Raw genomic sequence first — 16,680 nt, 5'->3', positions numbered from 1 at the left:
AATTTTTAATTTAAATTCAGTTAGTTAACATATAGTGTATCATTAGTTTCAGAGGTGGAGTTTAGTGATAATACCCAGCGATCATTACATCAAGTACCCTATTTAATGCCCATCACCCAGTTACCCCATCCCCCCTCCCCTCCAGCAACCCTCAGTTTGTTTCTTATACTTAAGAGTCTCCTATGGTTTGTCTTCCTCTCTGATTTCGTCTTATTTTTAAAAAATATGGAATGCTCCATGAATTTGCATGTCATCCTTGCTCAGGCGCCATGCTGATCTTCTCTGTATTGTTTAAATTTTAGTATACGTGCTGCCGAAGCGAGCATTCTGTATGTTTTTTCATATATAAAATGTATGGGTTTTTTTTTTTTTTTTTTTGGAGGTATAGTACTTCAACCCTTAAAATGACCTCACCAAATTATTTCACATTCTTCTTTTTGTCAGCTAATAAATTTTACTGAACTACTCATATTATAATCTCTGTGCACACCAAAACCACTATACTGCATGTGATGTGACTGTTTGTGGTTAAATTTGTATAGAGAACAGGATTCTCTTCTGCTCGATGCTAGCTAATCCATCAGGATTGAAGTGAGTTTGTCCTCATCAGCAGAACTGTTAATTAACCTAAAATATCTGAAAACTGTTACTGCCAGATGTCCACTGCCAGAATTGAGTTAATCAGAGCTAGATGTTTTATGTTTTATGAACTCTCTTCCATCATCACATGAAAGGCAAAAAAGGATAAATACAATAAAAAAAAAGAGATTCTAAGGGTCTCTAATTCTGAGACTCATTCATTAAACTTGTCTCTGTAGGTTTTTGTAGTGTATGAGTTTATCAGTTTGTTAACCACATAAGGCATGAGAAATAAGTTTTGAATCTTGATATAGGATGTGAGCTATAAACAAACATTGGTTTAGCCCTAGTTAATGGGGCATAATGTTCTCTCCTCCGCCACCTCATGATCCTCCTGACCCTACTCTTCCTTTTCCTCCTCATCCTCCTCCTTCATTTTCCTATTCCTTCTCTTTTTTTCTTCTCCTCTCCTCCTCCTTCATAATTTCACCAAATCCGAGCCAAATAAATTCTTTAAAACAGTCCTTATTTCAATTAAAAAAAAAACTACAAATCATCACCACCATCACCATGACAAAGTATTTATTTAATACCACAACATTTGTTCAGTATAACACACACTATTTTGTTATGAGTAAAAGGAGACTCTGAAGCTAATTCCCTGGATTTAGAATTTACCTCTAGCACTTGTTAACTGTTACTTATATAAAATCTAGTGTCTCTGTACCTGTTTTCCAAGTATAAAATTATATATGTAATTGGAAGAATAAATAAGTTAATAGTAAATGGCTAGAAACTGGCACATCATACAAAGAATGCTTTGTTTTACTTATATCACACAGAAAAATATTTTACTTTTCTGAGCATGCATGTCAAATATCTATCAATTGTTCCACATAGTACTGAAGATTCTCATTAATATGAACACAAAAGACAAATGGTTGCACAGAAAGAGGAAAAGTTAAGGAGTAGACAAAATTCTATAATATTCTTTAGGTCCTATCTCTACCCTTTTTCCACAAATGTGAATTTTGAGGTCAGAATATTAATCTGCTGATTGAATAGATTAGTGTTTTCTTGAAGAAGTTAAAATATTAATTTCAGAAACACTGTGATAAGGGTGTTGATAATTTTTTAACATATGAATCAATATTCTCTAGTACAACCAGAGAGATAGGAATCAATACATATTAGTTTAATGTCAAAGCTAGACATGCAGTTTTAAAAATAGGAAATTGCTTTCTGAGTGGAAATTAGAATGATTTTTTCTTAAAGTGGAAGATCCTTTCAGAGTCCAAGTCATCCCCTGGTGATTCTTTTAGATTATGTCACATTTTCTGAGCGGTGGATTGCTATTTAGTGTTTTGTTTTCCCCATTTCTAATATTCATTTTTTTAAGATTTTCACTCTTCCCCTGAAGCAACACTTTCTTCATCATAAGCAGCCCCCCAGCTTGGCAAAAAAAAAAAAAAAAAAAAAAAAAAAAAAAAAAAAAAATATATATATATATATATATATATATTTGTTAGATTTTTGACATTATTTGTGAAGTAATAAGTTGACTGGTTATACAGGCCAATTTTCCTTTAAGATAATTTGTATTATAAGTAATCTCACACTTTAGCACACCATTACAACAAGAGATAGAATGGAGATTTTACACTAATTGTGACTAATAATTAAAAACATATGTGAAAATTCTTCTTCTGAAATGAGCCTATATAGAACTGCCAATATCAGGGATAGATGCCTTTCTCTAAGAATTGCCAAGTAAGAAGGGACTCCACTATCACCAGTCACTAATTCAGTGCTCACTCTCACTTTACAGAGAGAAATAAACGGGAAGAGTGGTTCCGTAGTAACATTCTACTCTTTCTTTGCTCCATTTTTGTTTGGAAATGGGTAGCCCTTATTCAATATGCTGCTTTAAAGAATGCAAGGCAGTCAACTCAATGAGTTGCCCTTGTGCCAACCTAAGAATTGGGGAGAAATATCAAGTTGAGCATTCAATTTACCTGGGTGTAGCAGACTATACTCTCTCCATTTGAGATATATCAAGGATGTGTGAATGTTGTGTGGATCGAGGGTTACTGCTGCAGAATTTTGCTCACCTGGAGCCTTTTTCTCAATACCAAACCCAGGAGTATTTTCTACCTGCCCAAGAGATTCTAGGAGCAAGAGACAAATGCACGTACAAAGATGGAGCTTATAGCTGAGGCAGGAGGGCTGTTTGGAAAACAATAAACCAGATCTTAAAGAAGGAATTGGCAGTGGGGAAGATATGCAGGATTTGCTGAAGAATTCAAACATACTTTTGAAAAATATCTCAGCATTTGCATCTTTGCCACAGAGGGAACAGATAGTCATTATTATCCAGATTGGGGAAAAAAAGAGAGAGAAAAAATAAAATAACAAGCTCTGCTAGTGAAGATTTTATTTATTTATTTGAGAGAGAGAGAGAATGAGAGACAGAGAGCATGAGAGGGAGGAGGGTCAGAGGGAGAAGCAGACTCCCCGCCGAGCAGGGAGCCTGATGTGGGACTCGATCCCGGGACTCCAGGATCATGACCTGAGCCGAAGGCAGTTGCTTAACCAACTGAGCCACCCAGGCGCCCAATTTTTTTTTTTTTAAAGATTTTATTTATTTATTTATTTGACAGAGAGACAGAAAGCACAAGTAGGCAGAGCGGCAGGCAGAAGCAGAGGGAGAAGCAGGCTTCCCACTGAGCAGGGAGCCCGATGCGGGGCTCGATCCCAGGATCCCGGGATCATGACCTGAGCCAAAGACAGCTGCTTAACCGACTGAGCCACGCAGGCGCCCCCAAGATAACAAATTGTTGAATAATATCCACTGTTTTCCTACTTAATAAATATAATTTCATAATGATAAAATTTCAAAAAAGTGTAAGGCTGTGGTTTTTATGAAAGAAAACTGGCTTTAATTATTATTGTACATTTCTAAATATTTTATATATGGCAAGTTATGTTTAAGTCAATAATAAGGTAAAATATACACATAATACATAATTTTTTGTATTTATTCCACATGGATTATTTTGCTTACTCTTTCTCAGAAAAACAATAACTATGCTATTAGATCAAATTTTTCAAAAAAAATTTTTTTCACATAATTTACGCTCAAATGATAATAAATTAAAATAATTTAGAAATAAAATGTAAGTTTATTGAAAGCATGAAAAAGCGAATATTTGTATGAAAATGTAAATCAAGTTAAATGTGAGTAATTGTATCATATTCATATGCTTCAAAAAGTTACTTTGCTTCTAAATTCACAATTCTTTATCAACATTAAAAGACAAAAACAAATTATCAATAATGAATATAGAAACATTTCAAATTAAGATACATTTTAAGTCTTTAAAAATATATTCAAATATTTCATATAATTAAAAAATAAATTTTGCAAGCTAGCATCATGTTGGCAAATTAATAAATTGGCATCTCATTAATAATGCACATTATGTTTAGATACATATATACCACATACACACACATATGTAATATACACAAATTTAAGAGTAATATATTTTTTTAATGTTAAAAGTGTTTCTTAATCAAAATAAGTAACTGTTGAACGTATCTCACTAATTCTGAAATCACAAATCAAATCACGTGGAGAAACAAGAAAATGAAAATCTGGCCTTCCTCAGATGAGGGGAAATATTTCACTAAGCAAGAATCTATTGTACCCATGCTATCTGAAATAAAGAATATGCAAGTTAATTAATTAGTCTCTTTTCTTACTGTAGCGTTTGCACCACATAAAGATTAACTGAAAAACCAAAGTATTTATCATATGACTCTGACACTGAAAACAGAATATACAAACTGTCAAAAGGCACTAGGAAGTAGTCACATTTTCTTTCAAAATACACAGCAAGACAGATGAAGAAGTGTTTCTTTGATATCTTAAGAGAGTTAGGAGGGTTAAATGCTTGAAATTACAGGTCTTGCTGTGTCAAAATTGAGCCAAGTTTTTTAATAAGCAAGACATTCATATTCTTTAGTATATTTCTTGTATTTTATTATTATACCTTGCACATTCTGTGTGATGTATAAGTCATAGGAGAGGTGTCCTGATTGCCAAGGTCTAAGAAGGGCGTTGGTTGGCCCCTTTTCCTTCATCCCTATTCCTGATCCCTAAAGATACAGAGAAAATAGAACACTGGAGTGAGTGGAAGAACAATAAAAGTTCCTTTCTTCACCCCAAGTCCATCACGCAACAGACCTGGCTGATAATTGGAGAATACAGTTAGAAGAACACTGGAGTATTGTGTTATAAAGGGGCAGGAAAGAACATATAAGAAGTTGTGGTTCAAAGGAGGGAATGGTGCACTGCAAAGATCTTCTAAAACTTTTTTGAAGAATCCACTAATGAACCCTACCAAATAGCCAATATTTGGATACCTGCCTTTGGACAGATTGCATTTGATAAGCAGAAGAGAAATGTAAATAACCTTTACTAACTAAAAGTCAAAACCAAACAAAACATATATTTCACTTTTTTCTTCTCATTCTTGCTCCTCTGACCCTAACTCTCTTCAACCATAAAAGGGACAGAAGCAGAAGGGATGAGAAAAGGAGTAATGGCAGAACTTGGAAAAGATAAGGTCATGGGTCCTCCCTCCTTCTATTGATCTTGGATCCATGATCAGATGGATTTTGAGGAAGGCAGAAACTTAAAATTGAAACTAAATTCATGTTGTGATTTAACCAAATTGTATTATATAAATAGTTTTTATAAATAATTTTTAAAATGAAAATAAAATCATGCAAGTTGCTCAATACCATTAAGTAGCAGCAAAGGGAGATGATGTTTGAACATATTAATTGTAATTATTAAACTCTTTATTAATTTTTCTAATCAATAAAACTCTTATGGTTTGTCTCCCTCTCAGATTTTGTCCCTTTATTTTGCCCTCCCTTCCCCTATACTCCTCTGAGAAAAAGTTTTTCTTAATGTGCCTACCTTATTTAGCCCAGTGTGTTCAATAAAATAGTCCTATTTAGCTAATTTTCTAACATTTTGACTTTTCTCAATGTTTTACTCTTATAACAGTGATATAATGAACATCTTTATTACTCAGTATCAATGTATTTCCCTCAGTATTTCCTTGGAATATATTATCATAAATGTGAGACATATAAAATGTCAAATTGTACTTCCCTAAAATGTATAATGAGCTAACCCTTAACATCCACTTGTTTTTCATAATTTTAGGACAATCCTTTATTTATCCAAATTAAATTTTCTTCTAAGGAAGGTGAATACAATTTTAATGACTTTTTCATATAGTCCAATTTAGGAACTTGATGCTAAATATAGAAGAGTAACTTTTAAAACAAAAAACAGAATGAGTTAAAGAATGTCCTAAGTTACAAAGAAGTCCGTGATGTTTCCTTTGAGCCATGCTCTAAACATCAACGTTATGTTCTAACAACACCTTTTAACTGTGACTGACACATTCTAGGGTAATCTCCAATGAGTGGTATAGTTCCCTCTCTTTGAGTGGAGGTGACACCAGTACAGTGTTTCTAATAAATCAAATATACCAAATGAAGTGGGGTATCACTCTCATGACTGTGTTATGTTATACAACAGAAGTGAAAGGATTTCATCATCATCATCACCATCATCATAATCATCATCCTCAGGTCCAGATGTATTATTTTTTTAACTGCTTCACCATAAAATTATTAAAAGAGCTTGTATATTTCATTTGTATAATGAAATATTTTCTTTATATTCTGAATATTATTTCTAAGAAATTTTATTATTTAAGAATGTTATCTATGGTAAAGCACTTGTAAATTATTGTGCAAATCATTTTTAAATAAAGAATTTAGGGGCGCCTGGGTGGCTCAGTTGGTTAAGCGACTGCCTTCGGCTCAGGTCATGATCCTGGAGTCCCGGGATCGAGTCCCGCATCGGGCTCCCTGCTCGGCAGGGGGTCTGCTTCTCCCTCTGACCCTCCCCCCTCTCATGTGCTCTCTCTCTCTCATTCTCTCTGTCTCAAATAAATAAATAAAATCTTAAAAAAAAAAAAAAGAATTTAGATAAAGAGATGAAGTAAAAGAACGTAGTTATGGGTCTGTTTTCCTATGAAAAAAAAAAAAAAGCAGATATTTAAAGGGACATGTCAAAGTTGAGAAATAAGCACAACCTAGCACCAGGAAAAGGCATTAAGATTTCTTAGCTAAAAGCTCTATCTCTGTCTCTTCTTCTCATTTCCTGTGTAACCTTGGTTAAGTAATTTAACCTGTAGTTCAACTGCTTTATTGGCTAAGGTAGAACTGTATCTCAGGAGGACATATACACTGTTCTAGTATGTTGCAGCTATCAAAGGACATGGAACATCAATTTATGCCATCTATAATTTTATATGTTATTTAAAATTTTTAAATCACAAGTCAATCTTGTTTTCTTTCAAAAATAAAGGACTATCTGTTTCTTTGGAATTACAGTGACTGAATCTTCAAAGAAAAGAGGAGAATTAGAACTTGTACCAAATCACTTTTATCCTTTTTCTAGTCAGATGTCAAAGAGATAAATGTTATTCTTGAAGAAAATGAAAGAGAGAAGGAGAAAGAGAGTGGATTGGATACTATATATCCAAAGGTTTCTGAGAAAAGAGTAAAATTGTAACAAATCTTTGGGAAAAAGTCTGTTGTACAAAGTAACAGGCTCTATTCTGAAGTTATCTCTCTGTTGTGCAAATACCTCATTTCTTATAAGAAAAAAGAATGAAGAAAAAACCCTTCATTCATATGAAATATATTTGTTACCTCAAAGTCTTCATTATATGTTGATCATTTGACCACATTTCAAAAAGGAAATTTAGAAAGATATTTCTTACACAACAGTTTAATTAATCCAGTTGCTATATCCATGTTGAAATACTGAGGGTAGAATATTTAGAGCAGAAAAATGCAATATTAAACTAAAGGATTTACATAATCTTGGGCACAGATGCCAGATTTTAAAAAGCCAACATCACCTTTCATAATTGAAAGCAAGGTACCTTTACAAAGAGTCGTTTATTAAAACCAAAGTACTATTTCAATAAAGTATTAAGAGTGCTGCATAGAATGCCCTGTGGGCAGCACTCTGAAATAATAGCGAATTGCTATTCTAATCCACAATGGAACATTTTAATAAGTGTGATAAATGACTCACAGAGAGCTTCAGATTTCAATGTCAGTGGAATTAGAATCAGGCAAAGGCTGGCCCTGGGTGATGGATGTGGAGTATTTTTGTGGTAAACACTTTGCAATGTCAGGACAATACCAGCTTATGGAACACTGAGAGGTTAAATTCATGTCCATTTGTCAACTTGCTGCCTGAGGGTAAAAAATGTAGACAGAAAACCAGTCTTACTTTAACCGGTAATATACTTCCTTACCTTCTATAATCCTTCAAAATGATACAAAACAAATAAATTAAAAGATATAATGAATAAAGGTAAATCACTTGACATTTAGAGACAGAGCCTTAGTAATATTATGGATTGAAAAATATATTGTGATCAACTGGGCTGATAGCCTTGACATTTTTTTTCTCCTTTAAAAAAAAATATATATATGTTTCTTTCTTTAGGTATCCAAGCTTTATGAAGATATAAATGTATATGGGAAGCTGCTTCTTCTTCTTCTTCTTCTTCTTCTTCTTCTTCTTCTTCTTCTTCTTCTTAAATTTTCTAAACAGATGCAAATCATGTATATTTAGACAAATTTTTCTCTGATCATTTTAACTTAAAATACAGATTCAGAAGAATACTATGAGATTTAAAAACATTTCTGACATTAAATAGTGTATTATTGTACTCCAGTGTTCAAAAAAAAAAAAAAAAAAGCCTGACCTAGGTACATTATTGCCTTCAATGGTTTTCTCACATATTATTTTAAATGTCCCCAAAGGAGACAAACATTTGATTTATGCTTCAAGTTTTCCAAACTAACCGTTTCCTCACTTTTTTTTTTTTTTTAGTATGCAGTCTATATTGCAGAAGTATAATACTAATATATATCCAAAGTACTTTGTCATCAATATAATAGATCTTCGTGAAACTTAGCAAGGAGAAATCTAGAGGGCTAAAGCAAAAGCAGGCCCAATGGGGCTAAATATAAAAGGTATTTTCTTAAATTCTGTTATTCATAAAACCACAGACCCCTACAAGTTGCAAAGACATTATAAGGAAAAATATTTTACATTTATAAGTAAGAGACACTAAAAATCACCAAATTCAGATAACTCTGAAATACTTTTTTATTCAGTTTTCACAGTAGGTTTTTGGTGATTGCTGATTGACTAAGGCAATGCTGTCTAAACTTTAACATGCAGAGAATCACCTGGAGATCTTAGTCAAATGAAGATTGTTATGTAGCAGGTCTGCCATGTGGGGCCTTAGGGGTTGAATTCCTCATAGGAGTTCAGGTGAAACTTTGGCTCCTGCTCTGTAGACAGCACCTGGATGAGCCGGGTACAAAAGACACATCCAAGACTTAATCCCAGACATGCTGTATAGGTATACTTTTGAGGAGTAAAAGCAACTGTTCTACGTTGGTCTTAATTGCATGAATAAAATATATCCCAAATACGTGGTTCAATTAGTGTCAAAAGTGACAAAAAGTGGGTGTCATAGCCATGGGTGTTGACTATGCAATCAGGCAGGGTTTGATCCCCATCTTCACTCTCAACTAGCCGTGGAATTCATGTCTGTGAATCCCCACCTATAAAGCTAGAATTCTAATAAGGTATTCCATTCAGTGTTGGAATGATTAAAGACAAAGCCTATGAAATCCTGACAATTTATAAACCCTTAATAATTATTATGTGTATTAAGAGACAAAAGTTACTGACCCAGAGCCAGAAAACTTGGATTTTAATTTCAGCTCTTTAATTTAAAAATTAAGTTACCCTTAGCCCTTTAAAATGATTTACACTTTCTGATCCCAATTTCCTCATTTATGAAATGGGAATAATTATATGCATTTCCAAGGGCTGCTAAGATTATTAGGACAATACATGTGAAAATATTTTCAAGCCCTAAAAATTATGCAATTTAAAAGTAAAATTTGGGGTGCCTGGGTGGCTCAGTCATTAAGCGTCTGCCTTCGGCTCAGGTCATGATCCCAGGGTCCTGGGATCGAGCCCCGCATCGGGCTCCCTGCTCGACGGGAAGCCTGCTTCTCCCTCTCCCATTCCCCCTGCTTGTGTTCCTGCTCTCACTATCTCTCTCTCTGTCAAATAAATAAACAAAATCTTAAAAAAAAAAAAAAAAAAAAGTAAAATTTGTGGGGCGCCTGGGTGGCTCAGTTGTTAAGCGGCTGCCTTTGGCTCAGGTCATGATCCCAGGGTCCTGGGATCGAGCCCCGCATCAGGCTCCCTGCTGGCCAGGAAGCCTGCTTCTCCCTCTCCTACTCCCCCTGCTTGTGTTCCCTCTCTCGTTGTCTCTCTCTCTGTCAAATAAATAAAATCTTTAAAAAAAAAAAAAGTAAAATTTGTACTCCTTGAGTATTAAAGTCTTTGAAAGAACAGCTTAAATTCACCAAATATTGATAGATTTTCAACAGCAAACAAGTAACTTTCTTGATATATCTTTTTTTTTTTTTTAATCTCACCCTTGTCAGAGTTCCCCAGGAAAATTTTGGCAAAGTATGGGCAAATAAAAAACCGGTGAGTTCTACACATATTTTATTACTGATTAGAAATGATCATAAAAGCAGAAACATACACAGCTTTTCCTACCCTTGAATAATAATACATCAATGCTAGTAATACTCTATGTTTCTTTATTACTTACAGAAACATCACATATTTTATTTAGGAAAAGAAAAGGAATCAACTCTGTCATACTTGAGCTCTGACAAAGGAGACACTCTGTAAATAGCTGTTGAAGAATGAATTCAAAGTAAAAGTTTATTCCTGATTTTATTTCTCTCTTGTAATGTGTCCTTAAAAGTATACTTGGTTTCTTTATTCCTTAGAGTCAATCTAAAACGGCATTATCAATGTAGAATGTGCTCCTTGGAAACGTAACAGTGAACTATGAGAATTAACCAAAATGATGACAGGTAAGCGTTTTTGAACTGCTTTTTAAAAAAGGTTCCATAGAAACACAAATCTCTCAAGGCCTAAAAGTACTTTTGAAAGTGGAGAAAAAATAGCTGAGAGAGAGAGAGGTTGGTAATGAGGAAAAGGAAGATCAGAAAAGAGGGAGGTAAGAGAACAGGAGTTACAGCCTCTTCCATTTCAAAGAATTAGCACCAGGCGAGCTCGCTGCTCTCTCTTCTGGATGCAGCAAAGGGTCTTGTATTGTATCTGAATCAGTGACGGGGAAAGAGAATAATCACCAAACTGATTAAACACAAATAGGCAGGACTTCTGGACACCCAGAAGTTAAAGCTGTAGAGATGACAAAGGCAGGCTAGAAATAATAAGAGTCCATTTGGAAGACTGAAAGCGCACCAAAGAAACACCACAGGGTGCCTTAGTTGGTTAAGCGACTGCCTTCGGCTCAGGTCATGATCCTGGAGTCCCAGGATCCAGTCCCACGTCGGGCTCCCTGCTGAGCAGGGAGTCTGCTTCTCCCTCTGACCTTCCCCACTCTCATGCTCTCTCTCTCTCTCTCATTCTGTATCTCAAATAAATAAAAAACAAAGAAACATCACAGTGGCAAAACTAAACTAATGTGATTCCAAAATCAGTAGTGGCATTTTATTTATTTTTATTTTTTTAAATATTTTATTTATTTATTTGGGAGAGAGAAAGAACACGAGCAGGGGAAGGGGCAGAGGGAGACCAAGAGGGAGAAGCAGACTCCCTGCTGAGCATGGAATCTGATAAGGGCTCAATCTGATAAGGGCTCCATTGGGGGGCTCTATCCCAGGACCCTGAGATCGTGACCTGAGCCGAAGTCAGATGCTTACCTTACTGAACACCCAGGCACCCCAATCACGTCATTTTAAATATCAGTGTGTACAGCACTAAAAAAATCAGAATACTGGACAATATGGGAAGGGTGTCCACAGATTAAGATCATTTAATTTGGAAGTTAATGTTATTTCTCTAATTCTAGGTATTTTTGTATATTTCAAATGAAAATGGTCATGAAAAATCTAATCAAGAAAAAGTTAGGTAGATGATGGCCCAAGTCACTGAGCTATATGTATATGGTGTGAGAAATTAAATTTAAAAAGTCAGATAATGTCTCCAGAAAAATGAGAGAAAGCCTGCTCGCAAGATAGGCTAGTAGGTATTTACTTAGTAACTATTTTAATCTTGCATCCCTTCCTGGTTAATATTGTATGGAAATACTTTCAAAAGTTAGGGTTATCACAATGCCTTTTTTATTTAAAAAAATAAAACAAAACAATAGCCTGACAATTTTTCCAAAACACAATGAATAAAAATAAAATAAAATAAATTGTCACAGAGTTTTTGGAAATTAATATGATAGTATCTAACAAAAATATAAATATGTATTTATTTATTTTACTTTTGACTATCCAAGTTTAATTCTAGGAATATCCTAAGCAATTACTTACATAGCTGTGATGCATATAGATAAATTATATTTCTTACAATATTATTTACAAAGGTGAAAAAAAATCAGTAACCACCTACATGTACCTTAATAAGGACATTATGGTATATTGGTAGGATAGAATAGTGCACAGCAAGCTAAAAAAATGAGATGACATTTGTATTGCTAACTTGTTGAGTAATACAGTAGGGGAAAAATTGCTCACAGATCCATAAGTTTAAAATAATCATGTTAGAATAAATTGTGTGTGTGTGCGTGTGTGTGTGTGTGTGTGTATGCTCTATAGAAAAAGATCTAGAGATCGGGAATGATACACATACAAAATTTTCATTATCGTTACTCATGGTGGAAATGGTTGAAGTGGGCAGAAGACAGGTGGTGACAACAATGTGATTATTATTTTTATTTTTACTTTATAGAGTATTATATTGTTTCAGTTTTTCTTTTTTTTTAAAAAAGATTTTATTTATTTATTTGAGAGAGAGAGAGCTCATGAGAGGGGGGAGGGTCAGAGGGAGAAGCACACTCCCTGCTGAGCAGGGAGCCCGATGCGGGACTCGATCCCAGGACTCCAGGATCATGACCTGAGCCGAAGGCAGTCGCTTAACCAACTGAGCCACCCAGGAGCCCTGTTTCAGTTTTTCTATCCATTACTTTTATAATGAAAAATATGGATAATTACAAAGTTGAAATCTTATGCTGGTAATTTTAAAGAACTATACCAGGTTACATGCTTGACATAAGTTGAAAATAATGCATATAATGACAGATGTATCTAATTAGAATGAAGTGCACACATGAAACACTGTTCTTGGAACTCTAAATAGAAAATTTGTGAAACAATAACAAAAATAAGAAATAATAAATGAATTAAAAGAGAGTTGACATATGGGAATAAAATAGAGAAGAAAATAAAATTTTAATTTCACCTATTTTTAATAAGACAAGTAAAAACTGATTCATCCTCAACTGACAATATCAGATCACCCATGTCATTAATAAAAAAAAAAAATTGATCCTTTCCATTTCTGTCAATGTGTAAAATCCTGTATTTATATCCAGTAAATATTATTATTTAATATATAGATTTTGTGCTTGTGTGCAAAAAACTTGGTAGTTTTCTTATAGACCTGAGTACATCCATCACTTGAAATCACCTTCACACCATTAATGGCATTAATTAGTATTAGAATCTGAAAAAACATGACCTAAGTATCACGTGCCCAAAGATATAGAATATGAGGATATTAAAGAGACTGCCCATAAAATGTAAAGTAAGGAATCCTGCTTATCTGCCATAGACTTGGTCTTTGCAAAATAAATGGGGGGTAGGACTATTTTATTTTGAAAGAAAATTATTGGGAAAAAAGATAATAGTTGACAATCCTAACTTTTTAAAGAAATCAAAAAGCCCATATCTCCAGAACAGTGCAATATAGGATTCTGGGTTTCTTGCTTAGCCTTCATTAAACCATCCCTTTATCATTCCATTTAAAAGTGCCTCTTTCAGGGGCTCTAGGGTGGCTCAGTGGGTTTAGCATTTGCCTTCAGCTCAGGTCATGATCCCAGAGTCCTGGGATTGGCTCCATATTGGACTCCCTGCTCAGTGGGAAGTCTGCTTCTCCTTCTCCCTCTGTCCCTCCCCCTGCTTGTGCTAGCTTTTCAAATAATAAATAAAATCTTTAAAGTGCCTCTTTCAATATATGTATGGACTACAGTATGTTATTCTGTTAATATATTTTTTGGATTTCACAAATAAATATTACAGGGTTTATAGAAAAAAGTGTACTTTCCCATTAATACAAATTAGATTTTGAGAATCACACTTATAAAATGTTTTGTGACAGTCTAAGACTGTGCAACCTCTCCTTTGAATAGTCACTTACTTATCATCTTCATCAGATCCATTTATGTCAGAATAACCATGATCCAAAGGAACTGAATGTTTAAGACTAGCTATCCTGAAATACATTCTATAAAAAAAGTATATGTGCATCATACAATATCAGAACGTGTCTAAAAAAGGAAATTAGTAATAATAATAATAAGCTTGAATAAAAGAGTAAGGATGTCCAGACTATTCATATGATACTGACCACTCAATATGTGAATTCTCTTGAATTATCTAGAATATTAATTTGTGGATTCTTTCTGAAGTTTTACTGGTTGATTTTTTTTTAATACTGGTGACTCATTTATTCATTCATGAGTTTGAATAAATATATTAAATACTTCTGTGAATTTGGTTTCATTCTTTGCATTTCTAAAAATTAATAAATGCCTAATTTAAAATTGCATGTATTTCTGATGAGAGCTGCTATTACCTACATTTTTCATACAATAGAGATGAACTATATGATGATTATGTTAAGTACTAGATAGTGCTTAATGAAAAAGTAACAACTTTATGAGTTTAACCGTTAGGAAACCCACCAGATTCTCAGGGTGAATATCTGAGGAAAATCTCCTAAAGCTTCAGGCATAAATAGAGGAAAACAGCCATTTAGAAATAAGCCCAGAGTATTCTGTTCTCCTTAAACATCTGCCTCAGTGGAAACTACCTTATCACAGTCTTACTGACCTGGGTAAGAGAAGTACCCACCTCTAGCCTCCATCTTGCCTACCTATCTCACCTAAAGAGAAAAAAATCCTGAGAAGTAACTGTGAAGGTTAGAGCCCAGGGGTACAGATCTAATAAAAGGCTGAGACCAGGGGCGCCTGGGTGGCTTAGTCCTTAAGCGTCTGCCTTCAGCTCAGGTCATGATCCCAGGATGCTGGGATTGAGCCCCACATCGGGCTCCCTGCTCAGCGGGAAGCCTGCTTCTTCCTCTCCCACTGCCTCTGCTTGTGTTCCCTCTCTTGCTGTGTCTCTCTCTGTCAGATAAATAAATAAAGTCTTAAAAAAATAATAAAAATTGCTACTCTTTACAAAAAAAGAAAAAAAAAAAAAAAGAAGATTGAGACCAAATCATAAGATTAAAGAAAACTTCCTCCCCAACTCCTTACTAACACATGCTTGTTTAGAAAATTCCAAAAAAATCAACCAAAAACCACTGAAGCTAATCAGCAATTATAACAAGGTTGTAGGATTTAAGGGTAATATAAAAAGTCACCTACTTTTTTTTTAATATACAGTGAGCAATTAGAATTTGAAACTTAAAAAGTTAACACTATTTACAGGAGTATCAAAAACTGCTATGCTTAGGTATAAATCTAACAAAATATATACAAGATCTTTATGAGGGAACTATAAAACTATTATAAAAAGAAATCAAAAAAGATGTAAATAATTGGAAATATATTCCATATTCATGAACAGGAAAACACAATATTATAAAGATGTCAGTTTTTCTCAACTTGATATACATTCAATGCTATCCCAGTCAAAATCCCAGCAAGTTAGTAATGGATATTGAAAACAGATTCTAATGTTTATATGTAAAGGCAAAAGACCCAGAATAGTCAACACAATATTAAGAAAAAATAAAGTTGGAGTACTGACAGTATCCAATTTCAAAACTTTGCAATAATCAAAACAATGTCATATTGATGTAACGATAGACAAACAGATCAATAGAACAGAACAGAGCCCGGAAATAGATCAGCACAAATGTAGTCATGTGATCTTTGATAAACTAGCAAAATCAATTCAGTAGATAAGTAGTCTTTTCAACAAATGGTGCTAGAACAGCTAGATGTCCACATGACAAAAACAAAAAAACCAAAGAACCTGAACACTGACTTACACTTCTTTAAGAAAAAAAAAAAAAAAATTGGAATTAACCATAGACTTAAATATAAAATTCAAAACTATGAAACTCATAGAAAATAATAGGGCAAAAACCTACTTGATTTAGGATTTGGTAATGCCATTTTAGATCCAACAGCAAAAGTGAAATCCATACAGGAATAAGTTGAGCATCATTAAAATTAAAAATTTCTGCTCTCTGAAAGACACTGATAAGATAATAAAAAGGTAATCCACAGATTGCAAGAAAATATTTGAAAAACCCTTTTTTTAAAAGATTTTATTTATTTATTTGAGAGAGAGAGTGAGCGAGAGAGAGCACAAGCAAGGGGAGGGGTAGAGGGAGAAGCAGATTCCCCGCTGAGCAGGGACCCTGATGTGGGGCTCCATGAGGGGCTCCATGACTCGGGATCATGACCTGAGTTGACCAGATGCTTAACAGACCGAGCCACCCGGGCACCCCTGAAAAACCCTTATCTGATAAAAGACTTGTGTACAAAATACACCAAGAATTCTTCAAGCTCAACAATAAGAAAAGAAAGTAACCAATTAAAAATGGGCAAAAAAAATGGACAAAAGATCTGAATAAACACCTCACCAAAGGAGATACACAAATAAGCACATGAAATAATGTTTGATATCATATGTCATTAGAAAATAACAATTTAAAATTATTGTTTTACATCAGTGTGCTTTATTTTCTCCAAAGATATTCTGTTAAATAAAACAGCGTTTGTAAACTTCCAGGCCACTGTATAGTCTCTTCTGTAAAGAGAATTCTTTATG

At 34.1% G+C, this 16,680-nt stretch overlaps 1 non-coding gene across 1 annotated transcript; it reads right to left on the bottom strand.

The window, feature by feature from the left end:
• Nucleotides 1–219: 219 nt before the first annotated feature.
• LOC123849088 (U6 spliceosomal RNA) lies at nucleotides 220–326 on the bottom strand. Its single transcript, XR_006791931.1, has one exon. It is a non-coding gene; the product is annotated as a U6 spliceosomal RNA (small nuclear RNA).
• Nucleotides 327–16,680: the final 16,354 nt, after the last annotated feature.

This window comes from Mirounga angustirostris, unplaced genomic scaffold (genome assembly GCF_029215605.1).
Source record: "Mirounga angustirostris isolate CCGP_5_RB_7025 unplaced genomic scaffold, mMirAng1.0.hap1 SCAF_2, whole genome shotgun sequence".
NCBI lineage: Eukaryota > Metazoa > Chordata > Mammalia > Carnivora > Phocidae > Mirounga > Mirounga angustirostris.
Note: the sequence above shows the minus strand (reverse complement) of the source record. Positions and strands in the feature narration are given on the sequence as shown.